At 38.4% G+C, this 7,901-nt stretch overlaps 1 non-coding gene across 1 annotated transcript; it reads left to right on the top strand.

Annotated features, from left to right (window-relative positions):
* The first annotated feature begins 875 nt into the window (after window positions 1–875).
* On the top strand, window positions 876–982 carry LOC121228705 (small nucleolar RNA R71). Its single transcript, XR_005926280.1, has one exon. It is a non-coding gene; the product is annotated as a small nucleolar RNA R71 (small nucleolar RNA).
* The last annotated feature ends 6,919 nt before the right edge of the window (window positions 983–7,901 follow it).

The raw sequence follows: 7,901 nt of genomic DNA, 5'->3' as shown, positions 1-7,901 counted from the left end.
CTGGATATGGAACCGGTGGTGAATATTCCTCTGGTACTGGTTTGTCACTACTTTCGGGTTTTTCTTCCCTCTTTTCACTTTCCACGGCTTCTTGTGCTAACTTTTTTTCAGATTCTGCTAACACTTTCCCACTCCTTAGCGTAACTGCTTTGACATACTCTTTGGATTTGGTATTACAAAATAAATTTTCTGATGGTCTTTCCGAGATTAGTTTAGACAGCTGGCTTATTTGAGTTTCGAGCCCTTGGATCGATGCTTGTTGATTCTTAAGTGCTGTCTCGGTATTTTGGAAATGGGTTTCTGACACCAAGATGAATTTTGAGAGCATCTCTTCTAGGTTCGGCTTATTCTCTTGTTGATAAGTTGGCTTTTGAAAGCCCTGAGGATTTTGTGGCTTTGGATTTCCTTGACCTCCCCAGGAAAAATTTGGGTGGTTCCTCCAGCCTAAATTATAAGTATTACTATATGGGTTATTTTGAGATCTAAACTTATTATTACCCATATAGTTAACTTGTTCTTCTTTAGTTGTAGGATTGAAGGGTTGGTATTCTGTATGTACACCTCCACCATTTGAGTCACACCTCGTTACTGGATGTACCTGTGTAGAACCAAGAAAACAATCAATATTTTTTTTGAGGAGTTCTACCTGATTAGAGAGCATGGTGACTGAATCGATGTTATAGACACCGACTATTTTCGTTGGCTTTGTCCTCATAACTTGCCACTGATAGTTGTTCAGTGACATCTCCTCTATAAACTTATAGGTATCTTCCGGTGTTTTATTGTTGATGGTCCTGCCAGCAGCTGCGTCAACCATTTGTCGAGTTGAGGGATTCAAACCATTGTGGAATGTTTGTACTTGAATCCATAGAGGTAACCCATGGTGAGGGCACCTTCTCAGTAAGTCCTTGTATCTCTCCCATGCATCGTACATTGTTTCTAAATCCATCTACACAAAAGAAGAGATATCATTACACAATTTAGCCGTTTTAGCCAGCGGAAAATATTTTAGTAAAAATTTCTCGGTCATTTGTTCCCAAGTAGTGATAGACCCTCGTGGTAACGAGTTCAACCACTGTTTAGCTTTGTTTCTCAGTGAAAATGGAAATAAACGAAGACGAATGATATCATTAGAAATGCCATTGATTTTGAATGTATCGTAAAATTCAAGAAAATTCGCCAAGTGCGTGTTGGGATCCTCATCCTGCAAACCATCAAACTGAACAAACTGCTGTACCATCTGAATTGTGTTAGGTTTTAGTTCGAAATTATTCGCAGCAATAGCAGGTCTAACTATACTAGACTCAGTTCCTATTAAAGAAAGTTTAGCATAGTCATACATAGTACGTGGAGCAAGATTTGGATTAGCTGCAATTGCAGGAGGCAGCTAATCGCCTAGATTTTCAGCCATCACTTCAGTTGGGGTTTGAGTATCGTCTTCTTGCTCATTCTCTGTGTATCGTAAACTATGCCTTATTTCTCTTTGATTTCTACGAACTGTGCGATCGATTTCTTCGTCAAAAAGTAGTGGTCCTGATGGGTTTCTTCTAGTCATAAACTATAAAAACCTGCCAAGAGAGAGAAAAAGTAAATTAATAAATAATAAAATAAAATAAAATTGCAAGAAAAATAAATGGCTAAAGTAAAAAAAATTTAGTGTTTCTAATATTTCAGTTCCCCGGCAACGGCGCCAAAAACTTTATCACATGATTCGTAACAAGTAATAAATATTTATAATGAAGATCAGACCTGGACTAACTATTATCACGACAAAAAGGCAAGCGCACCTATCGAACAATAGTATAGTAATGGAAAGACTGGGATATCATACCCAAGGGAACCAAAAGTACTAGTAATAACTATCTTTTTATTATCTAGCCTAAGAATAAAAGGGATTTGTTTTAATTAACTAATTATTTAAACTAAGAAGGCACAGAGAAAAGAATTAGGGAATTTCTTTTGGGAAAATCTATTGACTTGAGACAATACCTAAGGAAAAATCCACCTAGACTTTACTTGTTATTCTGGGTCCGAATCGAACGATTTATTCATTCAACTTGTTCCGTAGAGATCTCTAAGTTATGTTATTATCCCTATTCAAGACTAATAACGTCTAATCACTAGATTGAATAACCGAGACTTTTCTCTAATTAACACTCTAGGGTTGCATTAAGTCGATCTATGGATCCCCTTATTAGGTTTCACCCTAATCTGGAAAAATCTTGTCACCCTATTTCTAGGACTGCAATCAACTCCACTTAATTATGGAAAATGTACTCTTAGACAGGGTCTATTCCTCCTCTGAATAAGAGTGTGTCTTGAATTAGTATCCTGGGATATCAAAACAAGAATTAAGAACACATAACTAAGAACAAGTTAAATATTTATCATACGATTCAGAAAATAATAACAAGATTCATCTTAGGTTTCATTCCCCTTAGGTATTTAGGGGATTTAGCTCATAACTAAATAAGAAAACATCTTAGAAGAATAAAGAATACAAAAGATAAAGAAAACCCAAAACTCCTGAAGGGAAATTGAGGAGAGATCTTCAATCTTGATTATGAATCCGGCTTCTGAGATGGATCAATCGGCTTCCTTAGGGTAATTCCTTACCCCTCTTCCCTATCTCCCATTTTCTCCTCCTCTAGTGCATATTTATAGGCTTTGGAATGCCTAAAAACCTTCAAAATTGGCCTTTTTTGAATTGGACTCAACTTGGGCTCGGCAGGGACACGCTCGTGTGACACGCCCATGTTCGATTACTTCAAGTCGTGTTCGAGCCTACCAAATTGACATGGCCGTGTGGTATGCTCATGTGAGGAGGTTCAGGCCGTGTTGATTTCGGACTTTTGTCTATTTTCTCCGTTTTTGGCCCGTTACTCGTTCCTTTCACTCTCCTATGCACTCCTAAGTATAAAATATGAAATTAAAGCATTAGGAGCATCGAATTCACTAATTCTAATGAGAAATCATCTATAAAATGCTTTAAACATGGGGTAAAAATATGTATAATTTACGGTTTATCACCAAGACTAACTTGCCTAATGGGTTCGACACTCTGATTATAAATTTCGTAGGTTCAAAGGGTATATTCATACTAGACACTAATCTCATGCAAATGTATAAATGCATCGATCCCGGATCAATTAAGGCAACAGCACAAGTATTAAAAAGAGAAAAAGTACCGTGATGACTTCAGGAGCAAAGGCTTCCTCTCAAGCGTGTATTGCATACATTCTTTCTGGGGCTTGAGCCTCTGATTTCACATTGTCTTTGGCCACAACTTGACTGCCACTAGCACTTCCAAGATATCTCGAAGGTCTACCTCGTGGAGTAGGAGTGCTCGACTTCGGGACTAGTTCCATCTCTTTATCAGTTTGCTCTGGGAAATCTCTGAAGAAGTGGTCAAGAGAACCACATCTAAAGCACACACCACTATTCATTCAGCACTCCCCAAAGTGAAATTTATTGTAGCTTTTACACGTCAACTTTTGGTCATCTACACTCCCCACACTAGTCACTATCAAGGAAGAAGACTTTTGGTTACATCGTTTAGAGCTTCTCGCTCTTCCTGAATATCCTACCGATGAACTGGAGCATTCATGTTGGCTCATTGATTTCTTTCCAGGAAAGGAGAGTGCCCTACCACTGGATCTCTTGCTCGAAGCTCGAGCTTCTCTCTTAGTTTGTTTCCTTTCATTATTGAGCTCCTCGACTTTCTTGGCCCGATCAACTAATGTAGCAAACTCTTGTATCTCGAGGATCCCAATCAACAGCTTGATTTCCTCGTTCATACCTTCCTCGAAGCGTTTACACATTTCTGACTCTGTTTGGACCCATTCAGTTTCATACTAACTTAGTCTCATGAATTCCCTTTCGTATTCCGATACCATCTTATTTCCTTGCTTGAGTTCCAGGAACTCCTTTCGCGTCTAGTCCAAGAATCTTTGACTAATGTATTTCTTCTTAAACTCAACTTGGAAAAATTCCTAAGTGATGTTTTCCTTTGGCACCACTGAAGATACAGTCTTCCACCAGTGGTATGCAATATACTTTAAAAGAGACATAGCACACTTTAAACACTTCTTAGGTGTACACGATAACACGTCCAATACTCTTGTAGTGTTCTCGGGCCAGAACTCGGCTCGTTCAGCATCATCATCAATCTTAGCTCTAAATTTGTAACACCCCAAACCCAGCCCGGACCTTATGGTCGAATCTGGCGTGTCACATTGAAGTGTTTTAGTTCATTGAAAACCCATCCTTAAAATGAGAAACCTTAATTAACTTATAAAAACTCTGTTTCAATCGTGAAAGCTTGTTTAAAACATATGATTCATGAAATCCTGTCATTTTAAAATTTAGTTGCAAAAACGTAAAAAAAAAAACAATCTATGATTTAGGAAACCCATGTTCACCTTCTCATAATTACAACGCATAAAAATAACAATCCAAATAATAATAAAAAGGAAGACCTTATTTCATTCCAGTCTGAAATTACTTAATAAGCTATAAACTATATGCTTTCTTTTATAAAAACAAGTCCAAGTCGTCTTGCTAGCTGGCCACCTCCGAGTCCCCCCAAACATCGAACCTTCTACTGAGCATCACCTGAGAAAAATAAAAGAGGGACTGAGTTTTTGAAAACTCAGTGTGTACAACCCTCGACGAGTAATAAGCATTCATCAATCACCATAAAATCATACATGCAATGCAATGCAGTGCAACCTACCCTAATAATCCAACTGTTACACATCAACTCTGCCCTCCGATACACATCATGTGGGGATATAAATATCAACCCACCCATTCGATACACATCAATGGTAGCCCGGTTGCGGAACTACCTTCATTGCAGCAAGCTACCAATCACATATTGGGCTTAAAAGCCGTCGGTGGACCCACGGTTGTCAAGCAACCATGCGTTCTCAAATACTTCCTCCGTTCCATAATTCCCAACCCATATGCAACCTAAACAGAATATCCTATGTATGCAGCAGATATACATGTAACATCCATAAATCTTACATTCAACACATAGGGGTATTTTGGTCACTTTCGCCCTTAAGGGCATTTTGGTAATTTCTCTTTATCAGGTTTATTACTTACCTTGGCCCGTTAACAAGCCCTCGCTGGCGAAGGTGAACAGATACTATGCACCAGGTAGGATTCTAGAGAATAGGAGGTGTCATTAAGACTGCTTAAGTACCAAGCTCTCCCTAGATCCAATCCTAGACATGCATATACCCATTACTACACCTTAACCTTATGACTCATCCACGGTTGTAATTAATTAATTAATTAAGTTTTATGTCAATTAAATAGTTGTCAGATACTAGGCCCAAAACCCGTTACAAAGCCCAAACAAGTCTCCATACATGCATATGGCCCACTAGGCCCAATCTCATTCATATGGCCCATTAGGCCCAAATTACATTCATATACATGCTTTCATATAATTTCTATCATTCAACATCAAGTTCCGAATTTTGCCTATTATGGGCCTAATAGCCCATGGGGCCCACTTAGGCCATCCTGGCCCAGTTGGCCGAAACACGACCCAAGTTCATGGAATCGCCCATGGGGCCTCAAATAACCTATCAGTTTTCCCCCTTACGAGTGTTCGCACACTCGCAAGACTATCATAGTTAAACTTTCAGCTTTTCGGCATTTTGGCATTTTGACTTTTCAGCATTTTGGCTTTTCAGCATTTCGGGATTTGCCGATCTACTTGTGTGTGTGCAGTGTATGTACACACTAGTAATAAAGCATTCTGTGGTCCTCCTTACCACGAACCTACAATCGATATCACTCAATGATTACTTACATATACTTATCGAATACTTTACCAAAAGCCGAAGTCTCACCTTAACCTTACCTGAAACGCCATGTCTTAATAGCTTTTCCTTGATCACTAATCACGAGTGCTACCCAGATCTACATTAACCTTTATCGTTAAAAACATATTGGGTGACTTGTATCCACCATATGTCACCCTTTACTACTAAAGCCTATTCGGCCAACCTTTACCCAAGTGAATAACACTTACCTAAATCTCACACCTAAGGAGCAAATCGGCAGGGATCCAAAAGACTGGGATTCGATACTAGTCCTACCAAAACCAATTAGAAGAAGTGAGGGACAGAGTAATCAATACTAGCAAAACCAAATGAGAGAACAAAGCACTTACACTAGAATTGACCGAGTGGAAAGGGTATTGGTGACACAGAGGATATCTGGCTCTTGAAACTGGTATGGTGAAAAAGGTTTGGCACAAAGAAAAGTAGAAATCGTTTAAAACAAGAGGTGAATCAAAAAGAAAACTTTGAGTAAGGAAGAATGGAGAATCGACACAATGAAAAAGAAGAAAGAACGAGGGATTTTCAACTTTTAGATCTTTGGAGAAAAATGGTGTTTTCTGGCAACAAGGTAAGGTAGAATTCGGCATTAGCCTGGCAACCTCACATTCGGCACCTATATATAGCCTCTATGGCTGAATTTCCTGTGCCCAAATTCCCAATTCGGCTCCACCTTTTCTTCACTCCTCATCTCCTAATTTTTTTCCCTGATAACTCCCTAATCCCCTCCTCAAATTTCTTCTATTATCATTCCCTACAGTGTTCATATCCAACGCCACCACTGTTCATGTCACCTTAAATCGCCGGAGTCGGACACGAGGGGTTTGCAGACTTAAATCACTTCTTGCACAATCCATTTTAAATTTTCCAGGCAAGCTGGCTAACTGCGTCACTGTCACCATAAAAATCATATCTTGAGTTTCACAACTCAAAAATCAGTTTCGTGATTTTTCCCTGAAACTAGACTCATATATGCATCTACAAATTTTTTTCTAGAATTTTTGGTCAGGCCAATTAGTACAGTTTATTAGTCAAATTCTCTCATGTTACAGGGATCGACTACACTGACCTTTGCGTATTACGACTTGGATATCTCCCTGTACAGGGCTTCAATACTGATGTCGTTTGTTTCTATAGAAACTAGACTCAAAGACAAATCTATACATATATGGCATGACTTCTAAATGTCTCTGGTTAATTTATAATGAATTTCCAAAGTCAGATCAGGGGATCCAGAAACCGTTCTGGCCCTGTCTTATGAAAACTTTAACATCTCATAATATACTATTCATATGAATGTTTCGTTACTTTCCTATGAAAATAGATTCATCAAGGTTCGATTACATAATTTATTCACTATTTAATTCCATTCCTACTATTTTTAGTGATTTTACACATCCACATCACTGCTGCTGCCAGCATCTATTTTTAAGGTAAACTTTACCTATTTCATGATCCTCCATGGATCAACTAGAGTTTGTCATACATATTCCAAAAATGATCATGAATAACCATTCCCATGGCTAACCGTTACCAACATTTCTATACCTCTCGACGGACAACATACAAAACGATTATAAAGCTACGATCAAAGTATATTTAAGCCATTTTCGCATGGTTATCCAAATTTACACAAAACCGAAGGGTACATGACCAACAACAAAAGGGTAGTCCTATACATGCCATTTCAAAGTTCAACCAAAAGTATACCAAAAGGAGCTTTGATAGTGTGGGCAAAAGGAGCTTTGATAGTGTGGGCGACTTCGACTTCAAAATCCCGAGTCCGATAGCTGAAGAACCAAAATCTATAAAACAGAGAATCAAAGAAACGGAGTAAGCATTAAATGCTTAGTAAGTTTTGAGCAAAGAATTTAGACACAACCAAAGTATAGCATTCATGTAGCTAAACGGATAATTTCATATGCACAAATTTTCAATATCATACTTACTTCACATTACCAACCATTTTATTCATACACAAAGATCAACTTAGCCAAAGGCCGGTAGCTCATTTATCAACTGAGCGAATACTTATTTGTA

Source organism: Gossypium hirsutum, chromosome A04, assembly GCF_007990345.1.
Source record: "Gossypium hirsutum isolate 1008001.06 chromosome A04, Gossypium_hirsutum_v2.1, whole genome shotgun sequence".
Taxonomy (NCBI): Eukaryota; Viridiplantae; Streptophyta; class Magnoliopsida; order Malvales; family Malvaceae; genus Gossypium; species Gossypium hirsutum.
The sequence above is the reverse complement of the archived record's forward strand: the minus strand, read 5'-3'. Positions and strand labels throughout refer to the sequence as shown.